At 45.9% G+C, this 23,836-nt stretch overlaps 1 long non-coding RNA gene across 1 annotated transcript; it reads right to left on the minus strand.

Annotated features, from left to right (window-relative positions):
• Window positions 1–1,842: 1,842 nt before the first annotated feature.
• LOC144314526 (uncharacterized) lies at window positions 1,843–23,695 on the minus strand. Its single transcript, XR_013380420.1, has 3 exons — window positions 23,175–23,695; window positions 5,108–5,201; window positions 1,843–4,831 (listed from the first exon to the last, which is right to left on the minus strand). It is a non-coding gene; the product is annotated as an uncharacterized LOC144314526 (long non-coding RNA).
• Between the last annotated feature and the right edge of the window lie 141 nt (window positions 23,696–23,836).

The following is a 23,836-nucleotide window of genomic DNA, read 5'->3' on the forward strand; positions in this document are numbered from 1 at the left end:
GGGCTGAGTCTGGCAGGCCACTGAAGAGGCTGTGGTGTTTGGTCCTTGGGCCCAAAGGCACTGGCCTCTGGGAGCTCCTAGCAAAGTGCCTTGCCCGTGGGAGGGACCCGGGGACCTCGTGTCCTCTGTTTCCAGGCCAGGTGCTCAGCATTTATGACTCTTCTGCTCAAGAAGAGCTGACCCTCCTTCGGGGTGTGGGTGGCTCGAGGGGAAGGACATCTCCTGAGAGAGCAGGGGGTCCAGGACCCAGAGCCAGGCATCCTTGGTGATTTCACAGGCTACTGAGCACCTTCAAGCTGGGGCAGAGGCAAAAGGGAATGGGCTGGAGATGGTGGTCTCTGCTCCCTCCCTCATATAGTCACTCAACAAACATAGACAGCAAGTAAGCTGCCAAGATGGGGGCCCTGCTGGTTAGTCTGGGGAGACCCGCATGTGAACCAAAGGGTGGGGGTGGGTGTCATATGCATTAGAGTGGGAGCTCGTGGAGTCGGGAGTGGGGGACGGGATAGGACCGGGATGGACAGTGCTGGTGCATGGGAACCCAGACATAACTCCCCCCTCCCAGTCTGTTGTGTCTCATGTTGAAATGTGGTTAGAAGCACAGGCTTTGGGGCCAGAGACCTGGGTCAGACTCCCAGCTCTGCCGCTTACTACTGTGTGATCTGGGACTAGGCACTTCACTTCTGTGACAGGCTGGGTGGTGGCCCTCAAAGAAGTCCACATTCTAAGCCCGGGAACTGTGACATGTTACATGGCAAAAGGGACTTTGCAGAGGGGACTAAATTCGGGAGCTTGAGATGGGGAAATTAGCCTGGGTTATCCAGGTGGGCCTGGTATAATCACAGGGGACCTTGTAATAAAGAGACAGGAGGGACAAAAAGAGCAGGTGTGGCGGCAGAGCAGCAGTGGGAGTGATGATGCCAGTGCCGGGAGAGGCCACAGCCCAGGAGGGCGGGCGGTCTCTGGAAGCTGGCAAAGGGGAAGAACAGATTCTCCCCTAGAGGCTCTAGAAGGAATTCACCCTATCGATTCCTTGATTTTAGCCCCCACTGGTCTCATTTTGGACTCCTCACCTAAAATGTGGCAAGAAAAAAAATTGCGTTGTTTTCAGGCCCTAAATTCACAGTAATCTGTATAGTAGCCACGAGAAATGAATACAACCTCTCTGGGCCTCATCTCACTGGTTCTGAGTTGAGAGCAACAGGAACCTTTGCCGTAGAGACTTGTGTAAGGGTTCACTGCGCACAGGCAGCGGTGCGGAGCGGCGGTCGCCGGGCACCAGCAAGTCGGACACTCACATCCTCATACACACTCATCCTTAGCAATAATTTAATATTTAAGAAAAATCAGAATGGTCATCATGGGAAAAATCAGGGCTTTGTCAGACATCCTTATGCTTGTCTTGTCATCTGGTACTGGTTTTGGTTTGAGTCACATATCCATGCAGGAGGCTACTAACGGGCTTAAATCTTAAAATTACAAATAATATTAGTTATAAAAAATGACCACAATAAACGTGTGCTGGTGTGGTTATTTTGGCAAAGGAACACACAAGGGGGAGGAAAAGAAGAAGCCTGATCCTACTAGGAGGGGTGTGTGTGTGTGTGCGTGCGTGCGTGCGTGCGTGTGTGTGTGTCTAGATTGGGTAGGGCTTTTTTTGTTTTTTAAAGATTTTATTTATTTATTTGACAGAGAGAGCACAAGCAGGGGGAGCAGCAGAGGGAGGGGGGAAGCAGACTCCCCGCTGAGCAGGGACCAACCCACCGAGGGGCAGGGCTCAATCCCAGGATCCCAGGATCATGTCCTGAGGCAAAGACAGACGCTTAACCCATTGAGACTGGGTACTTCTGTTTCGTTTCATTTAACTATGATCTGAATCACCAGACATTTGAGGAAAATCTTTAACAGGACAGAGAAAGACCAAGATAAACAGAAAAATGTTCCAGAGGCAACTTGGGCTGGGCTTTGAGGGATGAATAGGAGTTCGAAGATGAGCTTTGAGTGGGAGATCTTGGGCAGAGGTGGGAGAGGAAGAAAAATTGGGACTCCAGGCAGAGGGGTTGACGTGAGCAAAGGTGAGGAGTGGGCATGGCCAAAGGTCCATTCTGGGTCCACAGTAAATAATTAGTGGGGCCCAAGGGTTCTCCTGTGAAGAAGAGCAGTAAGATATAGAAAGGCAGGTGAAGGGCTGGCCTGAATCTAGGCTGAGGAGCTTGGACTCCATCCCAAAGGCAGTGGGGTCCCTGATGGGTTTAAGCAAGGTTGTGATATGGACAGATTGGCGTCCATGCCCTCCAATTAAAACACATTTGAGATGAATAAAAAGTACATTTTTTTCTTATAATAGATTCAAACCACTCATAACAAAATAGAGTAAAATCATTCTTTTAAATTACGTAGAGGAGCTATGGACTTCTGTATTAGAATATAGCTACTGCAACAAAGACTCCCAAATGACAATGTCTTAGAAGATGGAAGTTTCCTTTTCTCCACAGGCCATCCAGAGCTGGCCAGGTGGCTCTGCAATCATCAGGAAGCCAGAATTCTGCTTGGGTGGAAGAGTATCCTGGTCATGAGCACAGGTTCTAGCGCCAGGCTGCTTGGCCTGAAGTGGACCAGCTGATCCCATGTAGCTGCAAGGGAGCCTGAGGGATAGGCTGTCTCTCTGGGTAGCCATGTACCTGGTGGGAGGGCAGGTGGCTCCTGAGCTAACAATGTCTGGCACCGTGCCCAACTGTGAAAGATGAGAAGTTTAGCAAAGGTACCTTCCCTCCAGAGTTTGGTTAGATACCCATTGCCAGCTCTTCTTTCTCATGCCATTAATTTTATGAAATAGCTCCTGACTCCTGCTGTGTAAGATGAGACATCCTTTATCATACGTGCCCTCCCCCCTCCTAAATCTTCTTGCTAAACCACTACATGTGAATCTAGTTCTGTCTCCACAGTGAAAATGTTCTGGTTTTTGTGTGTTGTCCATCTCTGAATTTCAAAAATTGAAAATAAATGAAGTGTTTTTTAAACATATTATGATTATGTAAACATTATTCTCCACAGAGCTAACTAGCATCCAGGGACCCGTAGAGAAGGAACTATAATCTTATGATTTTCAATGCTGCCTGAAGGGAAATGCTCCCGGCTTCAAGTGCAAATGTATTTTCCTACACTCCCTCAACATTCAAAGTCATGTTATGTTTTAATTCACTTCATATTTGGACCAAGGCCTTCTCATACAAGTTCTTGCTCTCCTGGAGTTTCTCATTGCTTTACTCTTTTCTTCTTGAGAAAAGAAACATATGTCTTTTTAATTAGGTCATTAAAATCTCCCAGTTTCTTAATTACATTATTTGTTGAATGAAGCCCATTTTCTTCTTGAAGACACTTTTCTCCAAACCCTCTGACTTCCTGTTCTAATTTTGACTGATGGCTTTATGGACCTCTGGCATTTCTATTCATTACACTTGTGGGCCAGTTCTTCTGTTGGGTGAATCTGGTCTCTCTTTCTTGGGTTTTGTCTCTGTTTTGCTGGAGTATATCTTCAAATAACATTTTTAAAGGGGATGCATGGAAGGAAAGCCTTCTGAATCTTTGCATGTCTGAAAATGCTTTTAATTTGTTCTTATTCTTCCTGAGTTGGGGAGACCAATCTGCAGACTTCATTTTAGGGCATGCGGAAAGTGGCCAGATGGGCAAGTAGACACCCAGGTTTCCGCCCTGGGCCAACATAAGGAGTGATTTCCTCTAGACACCAATTCCCTGAGTAGAAATTCTGGTCCTTTTGAAAAAGATCACTCCAGAGCACCCGGGCGGCTCAGTTGGTTAAGTGTTTGCTTTCGTCTCAGGTCATGATCCCCGGCTCCTGGGATTAAACCCCATGTTGGGCTCCCCACTCAGCAGGGAGCCTTCTTTTCCCCTTGCCAGTGCTCTCTCACTCTCCTACTCTCAAATAAATAAATAAAATCTTTAAAAAGAAAAAGATCACTCAAATTCTTTAGAAAGTGGTTCTTTCTCACCTTTTTAAAAATTATTAGAGCAGGGGAGGGGCAGAGAGAAAGGGAGACAAGCAGACTCTGCACCCAGCATGGAGCACAATGTGGGCCTTGATCTCACAATCCTGAGATCATGACCTGAGCCAAAATCAAGAGTCAGAAGCTTAACCGCTTAACCGACTGCGACACCTAGGTACCCCTCTTGCTTTTTAATCTCCCTTCTCTGTATTGTTCTTGTTTGCTGGGGATTGTTAGTGGTGGATGCTGGCTGGTTATTCATTAAACAGGCCTTTCCTTGAATTATTTCCTAACTGGTTATTCTCATACCACCATCTCAATTTTTGCCATATCTTGTTACTACCTGTATTAATATTTACCCTTTTTAAATGTATTCTTAATGACTGAAACAAGACAGATCAAAAACCACAGCTTCTATAAGAACCATTTGTTCTTGCCAGTCTCCTACTCTCCTTGAACTTGACCTTGGCTTCTTGCCAGGCCTTGTGTTTAGGAGCAGGGTCTCCGGAGACATCCTTATTGATGACAGTTGTGTCCAAGGGGATATCCACAGAGTACCTTGTGGGCATGAAGTGACTGTAGTTATAAACTTTCACAAAAGATTTGATCTTTGACCTTTTGGTGATTTTCTTCTTACCCATGGCAGCTGTCACTTCGTGGGAATAGCAGTCAATTGCAGCCACCAGAGCTTGGCTGTAGGGATGGTCTGAGGTGCCATCATCAATGTTCTTCACAATGACTGCTGTAGTGTCTGGACAGGACCTGCACCACCACCACCTTCTGGGGGTTTCATGAACTCCCCCCATCTGGACACCAGTCAGTGGAGCCTACAACAGGAAGAATATTGACTTATGGTATTATTCTTGTTTAAATTAAACTAGCATTTAAACAATGCTAGTCCTACCCTATAGCTATCAAATTGCAAGTTTGATGTTACAGTTGTACCTTCTGTTGTTTGTCATGATGTGTTTTATTTTCTGATCTATATACATAACTATTAAGATACAGAAGTTTATTTATTTACTACCAAATAACATCCACAGCAATGGTGCATGTGCCATACTTCGCAAAATACTTCTCAAATTAATTACTGTGTTGATTACCGGCCAATCAACTGCTTGAGCTTTCTCCCAGTGTGGGCCTTCAAGGGAGTCTCCTTTCAATAGCCCCTCTCCTCCTTGGCCTGATTCTGACATGCTGGGAATAAAATAAAAGAGTAATTATTATTGGTGATGTAAAGTGATGACTGCAAAGGCCTCAGCTTAGAGTGGGAGCTGTGGGACCCGCCAACTGAACCTCCATCACTGACTGGAAGCAGATGGTTGGGCCCTCCTCCCCCAGAGGGGGGCTCTCAGTTCCAGCCCTGCCTCTCCTGTCCCCTCGGGGTGGCATGTGACTATACCAATCAAGCATCTTGGGCTCAGGTATGTGTTCAGAGAGCAGACAGTCCATATCTTATCCAAATTCCTCCATAAAGTAGAAAAAGAGGGAAAACTACCCATTGCATTTTATGTGGGTAGTAAATATTCAATCTGGACAAGGAAGTTTGAGACAAGAAGATTTGAGGTCAATCTCAATTATGGACATAGATTCAAATATCCTAAATAGAAAGTTGTCAAATTACATACAGCAACATATTTAAAAATGCATAACGACCAAGTTGGGTTTATTACAGAAATGCAAGACTATTTCAACACTAGAAAATTATTATTATTTTTAAAAGATTTTATTTATTCATAGACACAGAGAGAGAGAGAGAGAGAGGCAGAGACATAGGCAGAGGGAGAAGCAGGCTCCATGCAGGGAGCCCGACGTGGGACTCCATCCTAGGTCTCCAGGATCACACCCTGGGCTGAAGGCGGCGCTAAACCGCTGAGCCACCTGGGCTGCCCGAAAATCATCATTTTAAGTCTCAGCCACCTGAGTGGCTCAGTCCGTGAAGCATCAGACTTGGTTTCAGCTCAGGTCATGGTCTCAGGTTGGTGAGATCAAGCCCAAGGTGGGACAGTCAGCATGGAGTCTGCTTGGATTTCTCTTCACTCTTCCTTCACCCTTCCCCTCTACTCCTTCCCTCCGTTCACACATGTTCTCTCTCTAAAATAAATAAATAAAATCCTTTAAAAAAAGAAAAAAATTATCATTTTAAAAGATTTGCTTATTTATTTATTTTAGAGAGAGAGAGAAAGTGAACAGGGGGAGGGGCAGAAGAAGAGGGAGCGAGAATCTCAAACAGACTCTGCACTGAGCAGGGCTCTATCCCCCCATCTTGAGATCATGACCCCAGAGGAAACCAACAGCTGGACGCTTAACCAACTGAGCCACCCAGGGGCCCTTATTATTTTAAGTCTCAACATTAACAGATTAAAAGACACAAATATCCTACAATCACATAAAACAGATGGAGAAAGTGCATTTGATAAAATTAAGCAGTTTATAAAAATTCTTGGCAAACTAGGAATAGGAGGGAACTTCCTTAATGTGATACGTCGGTAAAGGGTATCTTTCTAAAACCTGCAGTAAAGGCACCACTTTATGATAAAAATGTAAAGAATTTCCTTTAAAGAGAGAAACCTAAAAAGGATATTCATTACCTCTGTTGCTGTTCAAAGCTATCCTGGATTTCTTAGCCTGTGCACTAAGGAAAACAAAGGGAATAAATGGTACAAACCTTTGGAAAGGAAGAAACAGAATGGTCATCATATATTTGTAGAACATGTAATTGTCTACCTAAAAAAATTGAAGAGGTTCTACAGGCAAGGTATTAAAATTATTGAGAGGATTCATGTTGAGAAGTAATTTTCCATGGGTCAATTGCATTTCTGGATGCTTTGCAGAGACTCTACCCTTTTATTTGAGATTATCTTTTTTTTTTTTTTTTTTTTTTTTTGGACAATCTCTTCAAGGATGTTTGTATGTCATCCATCTTCAGATCATAGAATAAATATTTCCCTCCAGAGCAGAAGGCAGATTTGCTTATTGTCCAGTTTATGGAAGATAGCATCCCTCTCTATAGCCAGTTCCTTTTATAAGGCACCGGGCTGCCTCTGTTGGCAGAGCACACAACTCTTGATCTCAGGGTCATGAGTTCAAGCCCCATGTTGGTTGTCGAGATTACTTAAGAAAAAAAACAACAACAGATAGTTAAATCAGTTCCTTCCAACAAATGGTGCAAAAATAGGTTTTCCATGTGGAAAAAAAAGAGAACTGCACTCCTATATCACCCTGATTGCTAAAGTTAGTGCAAAAGGATACTAAAGATGAGAAAGCTTAAAACTTTTATTTATTTATTTTTAAAGATTTTATTTATTCATGAGACACACACACACACACACACACACACACAGAGAGAGAGAGAGAGAGAGAGAGGCAGAGACACAGGCAGAGGGAGAAGCAGGCTCCATGCAGGGAGCCTGATGCAGGACTCGATCCTGGGACTCCAGGATTACACCCTGGGCTGAAGACAGGCTCCAAATCGCTGAGCCTTCTAGGGATCCCTTAAAAATTTTTAATAAAAATATTTTCTAGGGGATCCTTGGGTGGCTCAGCAGTTTAGTGCCTGCCTTTGGGGCAGGGCGTGATCCTGGAGACCCGGGATCAAGTCCCACATCGGGCTCCCTGCATGGAGCCTGCTTCTCCCTCTGCCTGTGTCTTTGCCTCTCTCTCTCTGTCTCTCATGAATAAATAAATAAAATCTTTAAAAAATATATATATATATTTTCTAGACCTCACAATACAAAGATTTTTCTTTTTTTTAAGATTTTATTTATTTATTCATGAGAGACAGAGAGAGAGAGAGAGAGAGACAGGCAGAGGGAGAAGCAGGCTCCACGCAGGGAGCCCGACATGGGACTCGATCCTGGGTCCCCAGGATCACACCCTAGGCCCAGGCTGCCCACAATATGAAGATTTCTTAACCAAGTTTAAGAAGGACAAGCAATAAAGAAAATACTGATAGATTTGACTACATTAAAATTCCAAAGTATTGTACAGCAAAAATATTACAAAATCCAAGGCACACGTATAATGAATACAACAGACAAAGCATTAGTATCCAGGCCGCACAAGGACGACCTACAGATCAATAAGAAGATCCCAAACAACAGAAAAAAAAGTATATGCTTGGGATGTCTGGGTGGCTCAGTGGTTGAGCATCTGCCTTCCACTCAAGGTGTGACCCAGGGTCCTGGATCAAGTCCCACATAGGGCTCCCTGCAGGGAGCTGCTTCTCCCTCTGCCCATGTCTTTGCCTCTTTCTCTGTGTCTCTCATGAATAAATAAATAAAATCTTAAAAAAAAAAAGCATAAGCTATAAATAGGTAAACAAAACAACCATATGTGAAATGATGTTTAACCCTACTTGTAATTATTGGAATGCAAATTAAAACAACAGTGAGATAGAATTTTGCATCTCAAGTTGGCAGCACTAACATATCCTGTCCGACTATATTATGTGTTGAGGAATATGTGGGACAACAGGCACTCTTGTTAATCCTAAAGAGAGTTTAAATTATAAACACTTTGAAAAGCAATTTGGCAATATCTAGTAAAGTCTAGCATGTGCATGCATACTCTCCAACCTAGCAATTCAATTCTGGAAATAAATCCTAACTCTTGACAGGTACAAGAATGTTCATTACAACACCATGTAGAGTGAAAAAGTTGGAAACAACAGAATAATGTACAAGTTAATCTTGTTAAAGCTACAAAGGACACAGTTAAGATGAATGCACTGGAGGGACACATATTAATTGACAGGCTACCCCTAACATTTACGAGGCCCAAGGCAAGGGTAATCTGGGGGCTGAGGGCCCACTTCTATTTTCTTCCCACTCTGGTTCCATTCCACATAGTGAGGAACGGCACACACGTACACACACACTCATGTAGATACTTCAGCCTATTTGTCTGAACTCTGTCTACTAACCCCACCCTCCCACAACCAGCCACCCTGGCCACCTCTTAGGATTAGAGTGTGTATGGCTGTGTGGTCATCTGATGAAGAAAACTCTAGAGAAATCACTGCCCTGGCCTTGGAAATAGTCTCTGGGCCTTGGGGGTAGAGGAATTCTAGGATTCATGGTTTAGAAGAAGGAGAGAAGGATTGTGAGTGGGTATGGACTCCTTACCCCATGGAGGAGGGCCAGGGTGGGGGTCTTGGGTCCCAGCTGCCTGAGTCTATGTGAGGTGCTGTTTGTTAACACAGACAAACCTCACACGTAAAGTCGTACAGAAAAGGCAGAGAGACATGTGGTATGTGATGCATTATGTGAACCTTCAAAACAAAAAACTACTATGGACTGCTCAAGTATGTGTACGAGCGGAGCAAAGTTATAAAAGCTTGCATGGGGGGATGCCTGGGTGGCTCAGCTGTTGAGTGTCTGCCTTTGGCTCAGGCTCATGGCGTGATCCTGGGGACCGGAGATCGGGTCCCACATCAGGCTCCCTGCATGGAGTCTGCTTCTCCCTCTGCCTGTGTCTCTGCCTCTCTCTCTCTCTTTCTGTGTCTCTCATGAATAAATAAATAAAATCTTTAAAAAAAAAAAAAAGCTTTCATGGGAAGGACAGACCCTGTGGGGCAGCAGGGCAGACTAGGCACTCTGAAAAGCCTCCTTCTCCCAGAGAGCCAGATGCTGGAGGGGGAAAAAAACAAAACATAATTTTTTATTTTATTGCTAGTTTTCTAGGAAATGAAATCTCTAAAGAGACAAAACAAAATCATGAGGCCAACCCAGAGCTATGAGGGGTATACATTTAGAGTAGTCCTATCCATAAGGTACCTGCAGGTTCAGAACCACAACTGGAGGGGTGGGGGAAGCTGATGAGGCAAGAGCAGGATAAGGAGACCAACCTGAGGTTCCTAGGTTGAACAGGGACCCTGCAAGTAAGTTCAAATGGTTTCAGGTACACCATTCTCCTCAGCACTCGGATACAATTATCTCAAAATTAAAAAAAAAAAAAAATGTGTTTAAATCACCTCCAGCACCTATATTAAAAGAACTTCCAAGAGGCGCCCAGGTTGTTCAGTTGGTTAAGTGTCTGCCTTCGACTCAGGTCCCTGATCCTGAGGTCCTGGGATTGAGCCTCACATCAGGCTCCTTGCTCAGTAGGGAGTCAGCCTCTCCCTCTCCCTCTGTCTCCCCTCCCCTGCCACCGCCCCACTCATGCGTGCTCTCTCACTCTCTCTCTCTCAAATAAAAAAAAATAAAATCTTAAAATAAATAGGGGATCCCTGGGTGGCTCAGTGGTTTAGCCCCTGCCTTCAGCCCAGGGTGTGATCCTGGAGTCCCAGGATCGAGTCCCACGTTGGGCTCCCTGCATGGAGCCTGCTTCTCCCTCTGCCTGTGTCTCTGCCTCTCTCTCTCTCTCCCTGTGTCTCTCATGAATGAATAAATAAAATCTTAAAAAAAAAAAACTTTAAATAAATAAATAAAAAATAAAAGAACTTCCAAGCATGCACTTTGGAAAGCAGAAAAATGATCAAAGGAGTGTTGAGAAAAAGCCATGGTAAACACGTAGGAAATTCTAAACAAACTCTTACTGCTTGGCAGGAGTGTTGAGATACTGAGTAATACTGATAAGCTTTGCTAAGGTGCAAGGTAAGATTTTAAAGGAGTTACACTAAGAATAGGAACAGGGTCAATGACTTCTATACCAGGAGGCAGAAAAAGTGGAATAAGAAACAGTCTACTTTTAAAAAGGCAAGGATATGGGCAGCCAGGGTGGCTCAGCGGTTTAGCGCAGCCTTTGGCCCAGGGTGTGATCCTGGAGACCCGGGATCAAGTCCTACGCCGGGCTCCCGGCATGAGGCCTGCTCCTCCTTCAGCCTGTATCTGTGCCTTTCTCTCTCTCTGTCTCTCATGAATAAATAAAATCTTAAAAAAAAAAAATAAAAAGGCAAGGATAGAAACCGAAAAGCAGAGCAAAGATGGGACAAATGGAAAGCAAAAGTTAATGTGGTAGGGACACCTGGGTGGCTCAGTTGGTTAAGCGTCTGCCTTTGGGTCAGGTCATGATCCTCAAGGTCCTGAGATCGAATTCCGCTTTGGGCTCCCTGCCCACGGGGAGCCTGCTTCTCCCTCTCCTGCCTGCTTATCCTCTCTCCACTCTCTCTCTCTCAAATAAATAAGTAATATCTTTTTAAAAAAGAAGAACTTAAAATAAATAAATTAATTAATTAAAAAAAAAAGAAGAACTTACTCCCATATGTTTGGAGATTTAAAAACATACCTCTGGGGACACCTGGGTGGCCCAGTGGTTGAGCGTCTGCCTTTGGCTCAGGGCGTGATCCCAGGGTCTAGGATCGAGTCCCACATCAGGCTTCCTGCATGGAGCCTGTGTCTCTGCCTCTCTGTTTCTCATGAATAAATAAATAAATAATAAAATAAAATAAAATAAATAAAAAATAAATAAAACATACCTCTGGAGACAACCTAAATGTTCATCAACAGCTGAATGCATGAATAAGTTGTAGTATATTCATACAATGGGAGGCTACACACCAAAACACATTCTACACAAGCACATACATACCCTATTTTAACTGGCAATAACTAGAGGAACCTCACAGACAGAATGTTGAGCGAAAGAAGGGAAAGAGTAAATACTCTGTAATTCTGTTTGCATGAAACTTAAAAGCAGACAAAATTAATCCACAGTGACAGGAGTCAGAATGATGGCTTCCTTTGGGACGATGGGGGTGATTACTGACAGGGATGCTGTTCTCACTTGTTCTCACTTAGAAAATAAAGAAGAGGGATGCCTGGGTGGCTCAGTGGTTGAGCATCTGCCTTTGGCTCAGGTCATGATCCCCACAGGGAGCCTGTTTCTCCCTCTGTCTGTGCCTCTGCCTTTCTCTGTGTCTCTCAAGAGTAAATAAATAAAAGCTTTAATAAAAAAAAAAAAAGAAAGAAAGAAAGAAAAAGGAAAAGAAAAAAGAACCAGAGAATAAATCAGGATGAAGCAGAGAATAAGCAGGATGAAGAAATGATGAAGTAAGAGCAAAACTTAATAAAACAGTAAACAAAGATACAACCGAGAGGATTAACGAAGCCAAAAGTGAGTTCTTTGAAAAGATTAATTTACAAGGGATCCCTGGGTGGCGCAGCGGTTTAGCGCCTGCCTTTGGCCCAGGGCGCGATCCTGGAGACCCGGGATCGAATCCCACGTCAGGCTCCCGGTGCATGGAGCCTGCTTCTCCCTCTGCCTATGTCTCTGCCTTTCTCTCTCTCTGTGTGACTATCATAAATAAAAAAATAAAAAAAAAAAAAAAGATTAATTTACATATAAAAAAGAAAAGACAGAAAACAAGTAAAGATTCTTTTTAAAGATTTTATTTATTCATGAGAGGCACAGACAGAGAGGCAGAGACACAGGCAGAGGGAGAAGCAGGCTTCCCGTAGGGAGCCTGATGCGGAACTCGATCCCAGGACCCTGGGGTCACAACCTGAGCCAAAGGCAGACGCTCAATCACTGAGCCACCCAGGCGCCTCAAACAAGTAAATATTAAGAATGAAAGGATATGATCACTACACATTTAGGAGAGATTTAAAAGAACAATCTGAACAACTATTTTTTTTTTTTTTTTTTGAACAACTATTTTTTTTTAAAGATTGTATTTATTTGAGAGAGAGAGAGCGTGAGCACAAGCAGAGGGAGTGGCTGGCAGAGGGAGAGGGAGAAGCAGACTCCCCACTGAGCAGGGGACCCAATGTGGACTCATTCCCAGGACCCTGAGATTATGACCTGAGCCTAAGACAACCACTTAACCAACTCAGCCACCCAGGCACCCCGAACAACTATTTTTTTCTTTTTTTTTTTTTATTTTTTATTTTTTATTTTTTTATTTATGATAGTCACAGAGAGAGAGAGAGGCAGAGACACAGGCAGAGGGAGAAGCAGGCTCCATGCACCGGGAGCCCGACGTGGGATTCGATCCCGGGTCTCCAGGATCGGGCCCTGGGTCAAAGGCAGGCGCCAAACCACTGCGCCACCCAGGGATCCCAACTATTTTTTTCTTAATGTGTCTGTTTTATTAGTCATTTTCTTTATCGATCATTTGTGTTGGTTCTTTGTTTTCTGTTTTATTGATTTTTTTCTCTTATCTTTATTATTTTCTGCTCTTGGGCAGGGCGGCATTATTATGTGGTCTTTCTCTGGTGTCCTAAGTTGAATGTTCAAGTCACATGTGCAATCTTTATTAAGGTGCAATTTTTAATATAGGCATTTAAGAGGATGCACATCCCTTCAAAGATTGTTTTAGCTGCACTTAAATTTCAAGACATAACACTTTATCAGACAGCTCTCGTGTTTTGTATTTTTTTCTTTGTTCCATTAAGTATTTAGAAGTTTGATTTTAATTTTCAAACATAGGGACACCTGGGTGGCTCAGCGGTTGAGCGTCTGCCTTCAGTTCAGTGCGTGATCCTGTAGTCCCTGGATCGAGTCCCACGTCGGGCTCCCTGCATGGAGCCTGCTTCTCCCTCTGCCTGTGTCTCTGCCTCTCTCTGTATGTCTCTCATGAATGAATAAATAAAATCTTTAAAAAAATTTTTTAAAATAATTTTCAAACATAAGTTTACCTTTTTTGTTAGTTTTCTCATTTCAATGGATTGTGGTCATAGAAAATGGCCTATGTGATATCAGTTCACTCCTTGGCAGACTTGCTTCATGACCTACTATGGGAACAATTTCTGTAAATGTTCTCATACTGGATGAAAAGAATGCCAATTTTTCTGTTTGATCAAGCTTCTTAATCGTGTTATTCAAATATTCTACATATGTACTAATCGTATGGCCACTTGACTTAGTAACTATGGAGAAAGGAAAGATAAGATCCTCAGGAGGATTATAGATCCAACCATGTCTCTTTGAAATTGTCTCAAATTTCATTTCCTATCAGGAGTCATCAGACTGTGGTCTGTGAACCAAATTTGGCCCACTCCTTGTTTTTGTAAATAAAGTTTTATTGGAACACAGCCATGGTCTTTTGTTTATGCATTCTCTATGACTTTTTTCTTACTACAATGGCAAAGTTAAGTAGTTGAGACAGAGGCTGTCTTCAATGTCTAAAATATTTACTATCTGTCCTTTTATACTTTTTTTTTTAAGATTCTATTTATGTATTTGATAGAGAGCACAAGCAGGGAAAGCAGCAGAGGGAGAAGCAGGCTCTCTCCTGAGCAGGGAGCTACTCAGGCGCCATCCCAAGACCCTGGGTCCCAGGACTATGGGATCAGGACCTGAGCACAAGGCAAATACTTAACCAACTGAGCCACCCAGGTGCCCCCTATCTGTCCTTTTATAGGAGAAGTTTGCTGACTCTGCTTCATATAACTGAGGGCTAGTTAGGCAGGGGCTAGGTTCAAAGAGGTTCAGAATTATATCTTCCTGGTAATATTTTTCTTAAATGTTAAATCATATGTAATGACTCTCTTATCCATAATTATGCCTTTTGACTTAAAGTACATTTTGTCTGATATTTATAAAGCTCTGCTAGCTCCCTTTGGCTTAGTATTTGCCTGCTGGGCTTATTAGAAATGCTTTCAGCTTCAAGTAACAAAACCTAACTACGGTGGCTGAAACAAACTGGGGTATGTTTTCTTTAAGTAACAAAAATCCCAAAGTCAGGCCATTGCCGGCATTATCTTAGTTGCTCTGTGATACCATCAGTACCCAGGCCTGCTGTGTGTCTCTTCTCCATCAGCATTAGCTTGGTGGCTTTTGTGCTCACGGTTATGTCAAGATTGCCAAAAGTCTGCTACATTTGAGGCATTGTGTTCATGCACCAGGCAGAAGGGAAATAAAAAAAGCACTTCCCAGATTTCCCTTTACATCCCAGTTTCCAGAACCAGGACATATGAGCATCTTTTCCCTAATCGTTGACAGAGAGAAAAGAGGCTCTACGATTGGCTTAGAGCAAATCATGATTCATCCTTTGCGGCCAGTACTTTGACATCACAAGAAATAAACTGGGGGTGGGGTACAGACACTCCTCCTGGATAACAGATTTCTGCCAAGTCCCAGAAAAAAAAAAATTGGACTTTGAAGCAAAGTGAAAAGGTTTCCAGCACACCATTGGTCAGACCATGATGGTGTCTGTTATACCTGGGTGGTCTTTCTTCATATCTCTGCTTTCAGTATTTCCATAGCTTTGTTCTATTTTATTTATCTTTTTCTTAAGATTTCATTTATTTATTCATGAGAGATACAGAGAGAGAGAGAGAGAGGCAGAGACACAGGCAGAGGGAGAAGCAGGCTCCATGCAGGGAGCCCAATGTGGGACTCGATCCCGGGTCTCCAGGATCATGCCCTGGGCTGAAGGCAGCGCTCAACCGCTGAGCCACCCAGGCGTCCCCATAGCGTTTAGATATGTCTCTCATGAACAGTGAGTGGACAGCTCGATTATGTGTTTTCTTTCCCTCTGATAATCTAGCAACTGGTGAAACCAGTCCCTTTACATTGGTTGTGATTAGCAGCATTAAAAATTTTTTTTCATTTAAAATTTTATTCCTAAATCCTCTTTTGTGTTTTCCACTTACCACGTGTATCATCAATAGTTACCTATTGCTATGTAGCAAATTACCCCCAAACTGAGCATTTCAAAACAACAAACATGTATTGTGTCACCTAATTTCTTCGGGACAGGAATCAGGGAATGGTGTAGCCAGGCAATTCTGGCACAGGCTGTCTGAGAGGGTGCAGTGGAGCTGCAGCCATCTGAAGAGTCTGTTGAGGATCTACTTCCAAGTCCATTCCCACGGCTAGGGGCAGGAGGCTTCAGCTCCTCACCCCATGAACTTCTCCATGCCTGTGACATAGCCTCCCCCGAGTGAGTGATCTGAGAGAGATAGCACACACAGAGAGAGCATTCAGAATGAAAGCCATGGGTCTTTTCTATTAGGGTTGCCAGATTTAGCCAATAAAAATACAAGATGCCCAGTTAAATTTAAATTTCAGATAATACTTCAGTATTTGCACAGGATATATTTACACTAAGAACTTATTCATTGCTTATTCAAAATTTAAATTTGACTGGTCTTGATTTTTCTCTGGCAACCCTATTATAACCTGGCCTTGGAAGCAAAGCTGTCCATAATTCATGGTGTCCCTTATTAAAAAAAAATTTGAGGAATCTCTCTCTCTCTCTCTCTTTTTTTTTTTTTTTTTTAGATTTTATTTATTTATTTGAGAGAGAGAGTGTACATGAGCAGGGGAATGGGCAGAGGGAGAGGGAGAAGGAAACTGCCTGCTGAGCAGGGAGCCCAAGATGGGGGACAGGGTTCAACTTCAGGAGGCAGAAGCGTAAGCGACTGAGCCACCCAGGCACCCCCCAAAATTAATAGGAATTTCCAATTAGCGAAAGCAGAGCACTAACCCAAGCATGGAGCCCTTCTGGGGACAGTGCCCCTTTGTGAAGGCATGGGTTGTATTCCCCGAAAGCCAGTCCTGCTTGGAAGTGACATACCATCACTTGTACCATGTTCTTTGGCACAGGAACAAGTCACTAAAGCTCCACCCACACATTTTGGGCTGGGACTTCACATGGGCATAGGTCCCAGGAGGCAGAGATCATTGGGCCCATCTTGGAAACCGGCAGCCACACCACGCTTTTCCTTTGCTTCTTTTATTTGTCATTTCCTGCTGGAGGTGGACGGATTGGAATGTCTTCATTCCCTTTGTTTCCTCTCTGCAGGTTTAGAATACATTCTATTTCTGTTTTTTCATTAGTCATCCTTAAATTTTTAACATGCACACATCCACTTCACAGAGTCTAAAGTTAATCAATATCCTCCTCTAGGACAACCAAGGACCTTAGAATACTTTTAAACTCTGATCATAGCTTCCTGCCTATAATTTGATTATTCCCTAAGTTTTTAGTCTTACCTTGTTTATTTTATTCCTTAAATCAGTCTGTAAAATTGTTCTTATAAAGTCCATGGTCATTTGAATTTCCCAAGCTTAATCATTCTTCTTCTCTCCACTTCTTGCAAGCTACTTCTTCCTTTTGGGTTCATTTCCTGGGTTTTTCCTATTATCTATCTTCCTTTGACGTCTTGCCAGAACCAAAGATCTCTATGGTGTTTTAACTGATTTAAAATTTACTTTTATTTTTGTTATTCAAAGATTTTATTTATTTATTTGAGAGAGAGCACGAGTGAGGGTTTGGGGGAGAGGGAGAGGGAGAAGCAGAAGCAGACTCCCCGCTGAGTGCAGAGCCTGATGTAGGACTCGATCCCAGGACCTGGGGATTATGATCTGAGCCAAAAGCAGACACTTAACCAACTAAGCCACCTAGGTGCCCCTTAAGTGATTTTTTTTTAAACTTGGGTGCATCTCCAGTCCAATCCTACCTTTTGTTCCTGACACTGTACAGATTGTGCTAATAATTTGTTTATTTTATTGAGGCTTTTAAATGAATTTACTAAGCTTTTTAAAGAAAGTCCAACTTTTTTTGTTGGTTTCCATAGAGTTCCTTCCTGCTTTATTATTTCCTTTTTTCTGCTCTCTGAATTTTCTGATGGTCTTTTCCGAAGGTCTGGAGTCAGACACTTATTTCATTGTTGCCAATCCTTCCTGTTTTTAATAAATGCATGTCAGGCTAGAATTTTCCCTTAGCTTTTAATTTTCCTTTAGCTTTATTGTTATTCAGTTTTAAATATCTTGCAATTTCCATTATAATGTTCTCCTTATCTCATGAATTATTTAGAAATGAGAATTTAAGTTACAAACATACTGGATTTCCTTGGCCAATGTTTTATTGTTGGTTTCTAATTTTATTATATTGGGATTAGAGAACACAGCAGTGATATTGATTCTTTGAAAAAACTGTAGACTTTTCTGGATGCCACCTATGTGGTATATTTTTTTAGTTTTCCATTTGAGCTTGAAAACAATAGGTATTCTGTGGGAGGAGGGGGGAGCTGTGAAGTTTATGTTTATCTAGTAGATGAAGTTCCTTAATTATATTGTTCAAACTTCCCTATCCTTACTAATGTTTTGCTTCTTGAGCCACTGGTTTTAGGAAAGTTTAATCAACGTTTCCCACTTTGTTTATAGATTCATGACTTTCTCCTTACAGGAGATCTGCCAGATTTGCTCTATATGTCTCACCAAAATAAATATAAGTTCATGAGACATACAAATTCATGACTATTATCTCTTCTTGGCAGATGTTTTCTTTTATGATTGTATTGGTTAGGATCGGGCTGATTTTACAAAGACTTTAAAAACAGTGCTTTAAATAAGAGAGTGTATTTTTGTTCACTTAAAAGTCCACAGCCCCTCGGGGGTTCCTGTGGGGTTTCAGTAAATGGGGACCTCAGCAGGAGATGAGACAGAGGGAAAAGAGAGGGGTTGAGGTATTTATTTCTCAGCTCCTTCTTCTTGAGGTCACCATTGCTCTAGCAGCTCTTTCCATCTGAGTACTGGTCACCTCTGCCTCCCTTTGACCCTGCAGGCTTAGAGGTGAAGCTTTGCTGCTGCTGCTGCTCTCTTAGGATCTTGCATTCTCTCCTGTGACTCCCCCACACCCTGCTTTGCCATTAGTCTTTTTTGGAAATAAACTCTGCCCTAATTCCCCTAATTAGAAGATGCCATCTGTTTCCTGTTGGGACCCTGAGTGATGCAGGCTGGCATCGTCTTAAGTCATTGATTGTGAATACCTATAGGGCAAGCGTGCACAGGCCCCACCACTCCCTATTCTCCGACTCCTGGCTGACTCTTAGATCTGCCTGTTTTCAAAGACAACTGAGGCTGATACTCTGAGTTAATGGCCCCAGGATAAGACAGCCACCACTTCAGGTCTCCAGAGCATTGTCCTGCCATGGGGAAAGGAACTACCCAAAGCTCATCAGTAATACCCACCTTGTCCATTTCAACACATGCTCAGTGTGACTCTTGGTCCTATGGCCAGAGCTGCCTTTCCCTGGATAAACTCCGTATCTTGGGGTCATGGGAACTCACTTTTGTCTGAGGATGCTTTACTACTTTAGATGGGTCAATACTTTCACCTAATGTCTGTTGGCTTCTGCAGGACCGCATTAGCCTGGTCCCTTTAAGGGGACTTTGGGGGGATCCCTGGGTGGCTCAGCAGTTTGGAGCCTGCCTTTGGCCCAGGACGCGGTACTGGGGTCCCGGGATCAAATCCCGCATCGGGCTCCCAGCGTGGAGCCTGTTTCTCCCTCTGCCTGTGTCTCTGCCTCTCTCTCTCTCAGTGTCTATCATCAATCAATCAATCAATCTTTAAAAATTAAGACTTTGGACATCTTTGCTCTCATTCCTCACATACCAATTTCTTCTGTCCGACTCTCAGTGGGCCCAGCTTGTTTCTCTCATTTCCTCATTGTTAGGGAAATTCTCAATGTAGGGCTCACAGAGATAGCACAGATCACTGTTCCCATTTTACAGACTGAGAAACTGAGGTTCAGAGAGGAAAGTGAATTTCGGGGAGTCCAGGGGAGCTGGAATTCGAGCCTGGGTCTGTCTGGCTCTGAGTTAGAGGCTTTCCAAGGGAGGTGTGTGTTTGGGGAGACAGGGAGGCCTGAGTGGAGGCAGGGAGGCAGGATGGTGGGTGAGGGAAACAAACCTCAGAGCCAAAGCCCTCCTGGCCAGGCAGGGGCACAACATCTGGGTGAGAGGGCCAGAAGGCCAACAGGCTGAGATCTATTCCCAGTTCTGCCCTTTGCTTCTCTGTCCCCTTGGGCCAGTCTCCAGGCAGCACAGAGCAGTTATGAGAGAATATATGTAAAATACGCAGTACACAGCAGCTGCTCGGTTCCAGGAGTCGGCTTGGGTCCCTCCTCTTCCCGCTCTCTGGGCTGCACAGGGTGCCTGGTGGATTCAGCCACTAGGGGGCCCTGCTGCCAAGGGTGACCAGGCCTCTGGGCCCTGCCAGTGTCCATCCATTCATTCACTGATTCCTCCACTCTGCCAACAAACAGCTCCTATATTTTTTCTGGGCCCAGTAGTCTTTGGGGTGATCCTGAGAGCAGAAAGGGCAAGGCACAGCCCTGTTCTTGAGAAGCCTACAGTCAGGAAGGGATACTGTGGCGGATGGAGAAAGTGGGGTTGGGGTGGGAACCCAGAGCACTGAACACGACGACAATGACAGTACAGAGTCAGGAAGGCTTCTCAGAGAAGGCTTTTGAATTTGACTTTGCCAGGATGAGCCGTGATCCAGCTCCCACTGCACAGACGCCGATCCCTCCCTGCAGTCCCAGGCCAAGTTGACCTGAGTGTTCATAACCCACTTCACTCCTCCTCCTGCCAGGTGTGTCCCTGACCACTAACTTCTGTAAGCCCCAAACTTCAGGCCCGGTCATGTGTGCAGAGTTGGAGGTCACAGAGCCTGCTTTGGGTACAGGATGAAGAGGGGCTGCTTGCGCACAGGACAGAGTGTAGGGAAAACCCAGGCTCTGGAGCCTGACAACTGAAGTTCTCTACCACTTCCTAGCAGTGAGTCCCTGGGCCTCATTTTCCTCCCTGTAAGTGCGGGTAATAACGGTCCTTACCAATTGTGCATATGTCTAGTATGGCTCACGTGGCACCCATCTCTCTCACCTATAAAGTGACATATGCTGTTAACCATCTCATCGCCCATCTCAAGGATCCTACTCTTGAGGGCCTAATTGGACTCGGCCTTGCTTCACTTTGGAAAGAGACTGCCTCCCAGGTTAGTGTCATAGCCACAGAATTTTCATCAAGTGGGTGGAATTCTAGAAGTTATCCCCCTCCCAGGGCTCAGCAACGAGGGAGAAGGCGGGAGGAGGGGTGGTGTTAGGAATCTTTGACCTACAAAGGGTATCTCTCTAACTTGTTCTACAAATTCATAGGAAGGCAGTGTGGTCTGTGTCCAGCTGGACTGGTTCGCAGCTGTGCTACCTAACAAGTCACCTCCCCTCCCTGACTCTCAACTTCCTTGTCTGTCAAATGGCAGTAGCAGTAGTCCCTAGCTGTGGGGGACACTGTTCTGCCATCTGCTCAGCTTTGCTCCCTTCCTCTGGAACAATAGCCCTCTCCTTTTTTGGGGATCTGTTCCTCCTCCAAACACTGTTTCAGCAAGGATAGTCCCTGCTCCTATGATCCTGTCCCCTGGTCCTAGGTGATTGGCCCACAGGTGGGCACCTGACTCCAGCCAGGACAATCAGAAGCCTTTCCTGATCTGTTCTGTTTTGTTTTGAATTAAAACTGAGAAAATGCCTGTGTCCTTCCTCATGGCAGTTAGTCTGTCAAGACAAAGGTGGGGAAAGAATGGGATAGTCAGTAGTCCCAGAAGTATTTGGGTCCCTGGTCTGGCTGTGCTTGGGCCCACTAGCTCTGCTTACAATCTAGAAGTTCGCCTCTCCCTGAGCTTCTGAAAGTCACCTCTCGGGTTGGCATTGGTTTCTAAAGATATACTTTCTCACGGGGATGTGCATAGCATCAAATGAGCTAAAGCGTGTGAAGTGCCCAGCCCAAGTCCTGGCCCACTGCAGGCTCAGTAAAGCACAAATCCCTTTCCCTTAATAGGCACCAGGCAAGGATGGGGGTTTGGCAAGATACCAGGAAGATGTGAGGCATCAGTACTTGAGAAGCGATGTAACCCAGCAGCTCCGGGAAGACGAGAGTCAGGTGCCTCGGACCCCACAGAGCCCCACAGGAGACCACAAGGAATGCCCAAGCAGAACCTCAGGTGGATAGGAAAGGATGGGGCTGAGAAAAAAATTTCCTGGGAGCAAAGGTTGTCCGCAGGTACTCTGTCTCTGTCAAGGAGGTATGTTAGAGTTCCTGGTGGACCAGAAGATGGGGTCCAGGAAAGCCTTTTCAGAGGAGGAATATCTGAGCTGAGTTTTTAAGGATGAATGAGTTTTTCAAACAGGGAAAGGACTTGGGAAGCGACACTGGACTATCACTATGGATCACCCACTATGGTTAATCCAATACTGATTAGTGTGAGGATTCAGACTGCCTGGGTTTGAATCCTGCATCAACCGACCTTCAGACTCTTCTAGGCTCCTGTTCCTTATCTGCAAAATAAGGGAAGAGGAGTTTGTCCGTTTCTAGTATTAAATGAGATCATATATGTGAAGCAGTCAAGAGTGCTAGCAGAAGGCTGTGGTTGAAACGCTCCATAAGTGTTTAGCTCATTATGACAATCCTTTGCATTATCAAGTCCAACACCCCTAAAATGATTATAGCCGTTACCATTTATTGAGCTCTTAATATGTTCCAAACATTGTGCTCGATGCTTGGGATGCTTTGTCTCCCACAATCCTCCCAACACCCCCAGGCGAGGAAAATTACCAACCCCATTAAAGAGGAAAACAGAGGCTCTGGGACCAGGATTCTGCACCGCCAGCATGGCCAGCGTAACCAACTGAGCAGGGGCCCCAGGACGCACAGCAGGGACAGGGATGAGATTGCCCCGTGGGCCGCGAGGCGCGCCTCCCTTGCTGCCCCCAACAGCAGCGATCCAGCCGGGCTGAGGGAGGTCCCCGAGGCTCTGGCCAGCCCAGCCCCCGCCCCAGGGCGGGCTTGGGGCTCCTCGGGGTGGCGGCCCAACTGAGGAAGGGCTGGGCCCCCCTCGGGCCGCGCCTCCCGGCAGGGTTGACAGAGCCGCGCCCCAGTTCCCCTCCCTTCCCCACCCCGCACGGCCTCTGCCAAAGGTCCTTGTAGAAAATTCCAGGCGGGACGAGGGTTTTTCCAGCGGGTGGAAGCAGCCGGCGCGGCCCGCGGCCCAGGCCGCACCGAGGGGCAGGAGGGCGGGAGCCCCCCCCCCCCCCCCCCCCCCCGGCCCGGGACCCGCGCGCCCCTGTCCCCGGGGCCCCCGCCGGCCTTGGCTCCTGGGGGACGGGCGGGCCGGCCAGGGGAGCGGGCTCGGGACGTCCTGGCAAACAGGAAATGAGACAAAGGCGGCCGCTTATCGGGAGCCCCGCATTCCTTTCAGGTGATGCCGGCCCCGAGGGGCTGCCTGCCTGCCCCGGAGGAGCACCTCCCGCCGCCCCCCGCCCCGCGAGCTCCCCCTGCCCTGCGTCCGTGGGGCTGGGGGCGGGGGTCGCGGCAGCTCCCCGGGGAGCCCCGGGCCCCAGGCGCGGTCCCCCTGGGCTCCGGGAGAGGAAGGGACGCCAGCGCCTGGAGGGCTGGGCTGGGCGGGGGTCTCGGGAGCCGCCCGGAGAACGGGGCACAGTCACTCACCATTGCACAACCGGTAACGCCGTGCCAGGTGTGGGGACAGGGACCCCCGATGAACCAGACCCAGTCCCTGCCCTCGAGGGGCTTCCACCCCGAGGAAGAAGGCAGACACTCAGAATCGTGAACCACTGGGTGAAAGGGCAGGGCCAGATGAGTCCAGGAGGGAGGCGGGGCGCCGGGTTTGGGAAAGCATGGGGCCCTTGCACAACACCTGGCACATCAGCAGCCCCCTCAGGTCCTATCTGCATGAAGGAATCCTGGAGTTGGCTTTGAAGTGACATGGGACAAGGGGTGGGTGGAATGGAAGGGCATCTAGACTGGGGAACGCATGTGCAAATGCCTGTCAGTCCGCATGTGTGCCTGACAGTTGGGGAGCAGTGAGGACTCCGCAGTTGCCTACACACTGGGTGAAGAAGCTCTGGTGAGGAGGCTGATGGGGTGGGTCCTGATGGCCTTGAAGGGTGGGCTGAGGACTTGGCTTATTTTGCTGGCACTGGGAGCCTGGGGCTAGGGAGAGGGCTCAGAGAGGCAGGTCCAGTATGGCCTAGGCACCCGGTGGGTGGGGTAGGGTGGGGTGGGGTGGGGGGAGGTGAGCTTCGCCTGGGTGGCTTGGAGAGGCTGATCTGCAGAGACAGAGGCTCCAGCCTCTGTGGGGCTGTGCCCCC

This window comes from Canis aureus, chromosome 5 (genome assembly GCF_053574225.1).
Source record: "Canis aureus isolate CA01 chromosome 5, VMU_Caureus_v.1.0, whole genome shotgun sequence".
Classification (NCBI taxonomy): domain Eukaryota; kingdom Metazoa; phylum Chordata; class Mammalia; order Carnivora; family Canidae; genus Canis; species Canis aureus.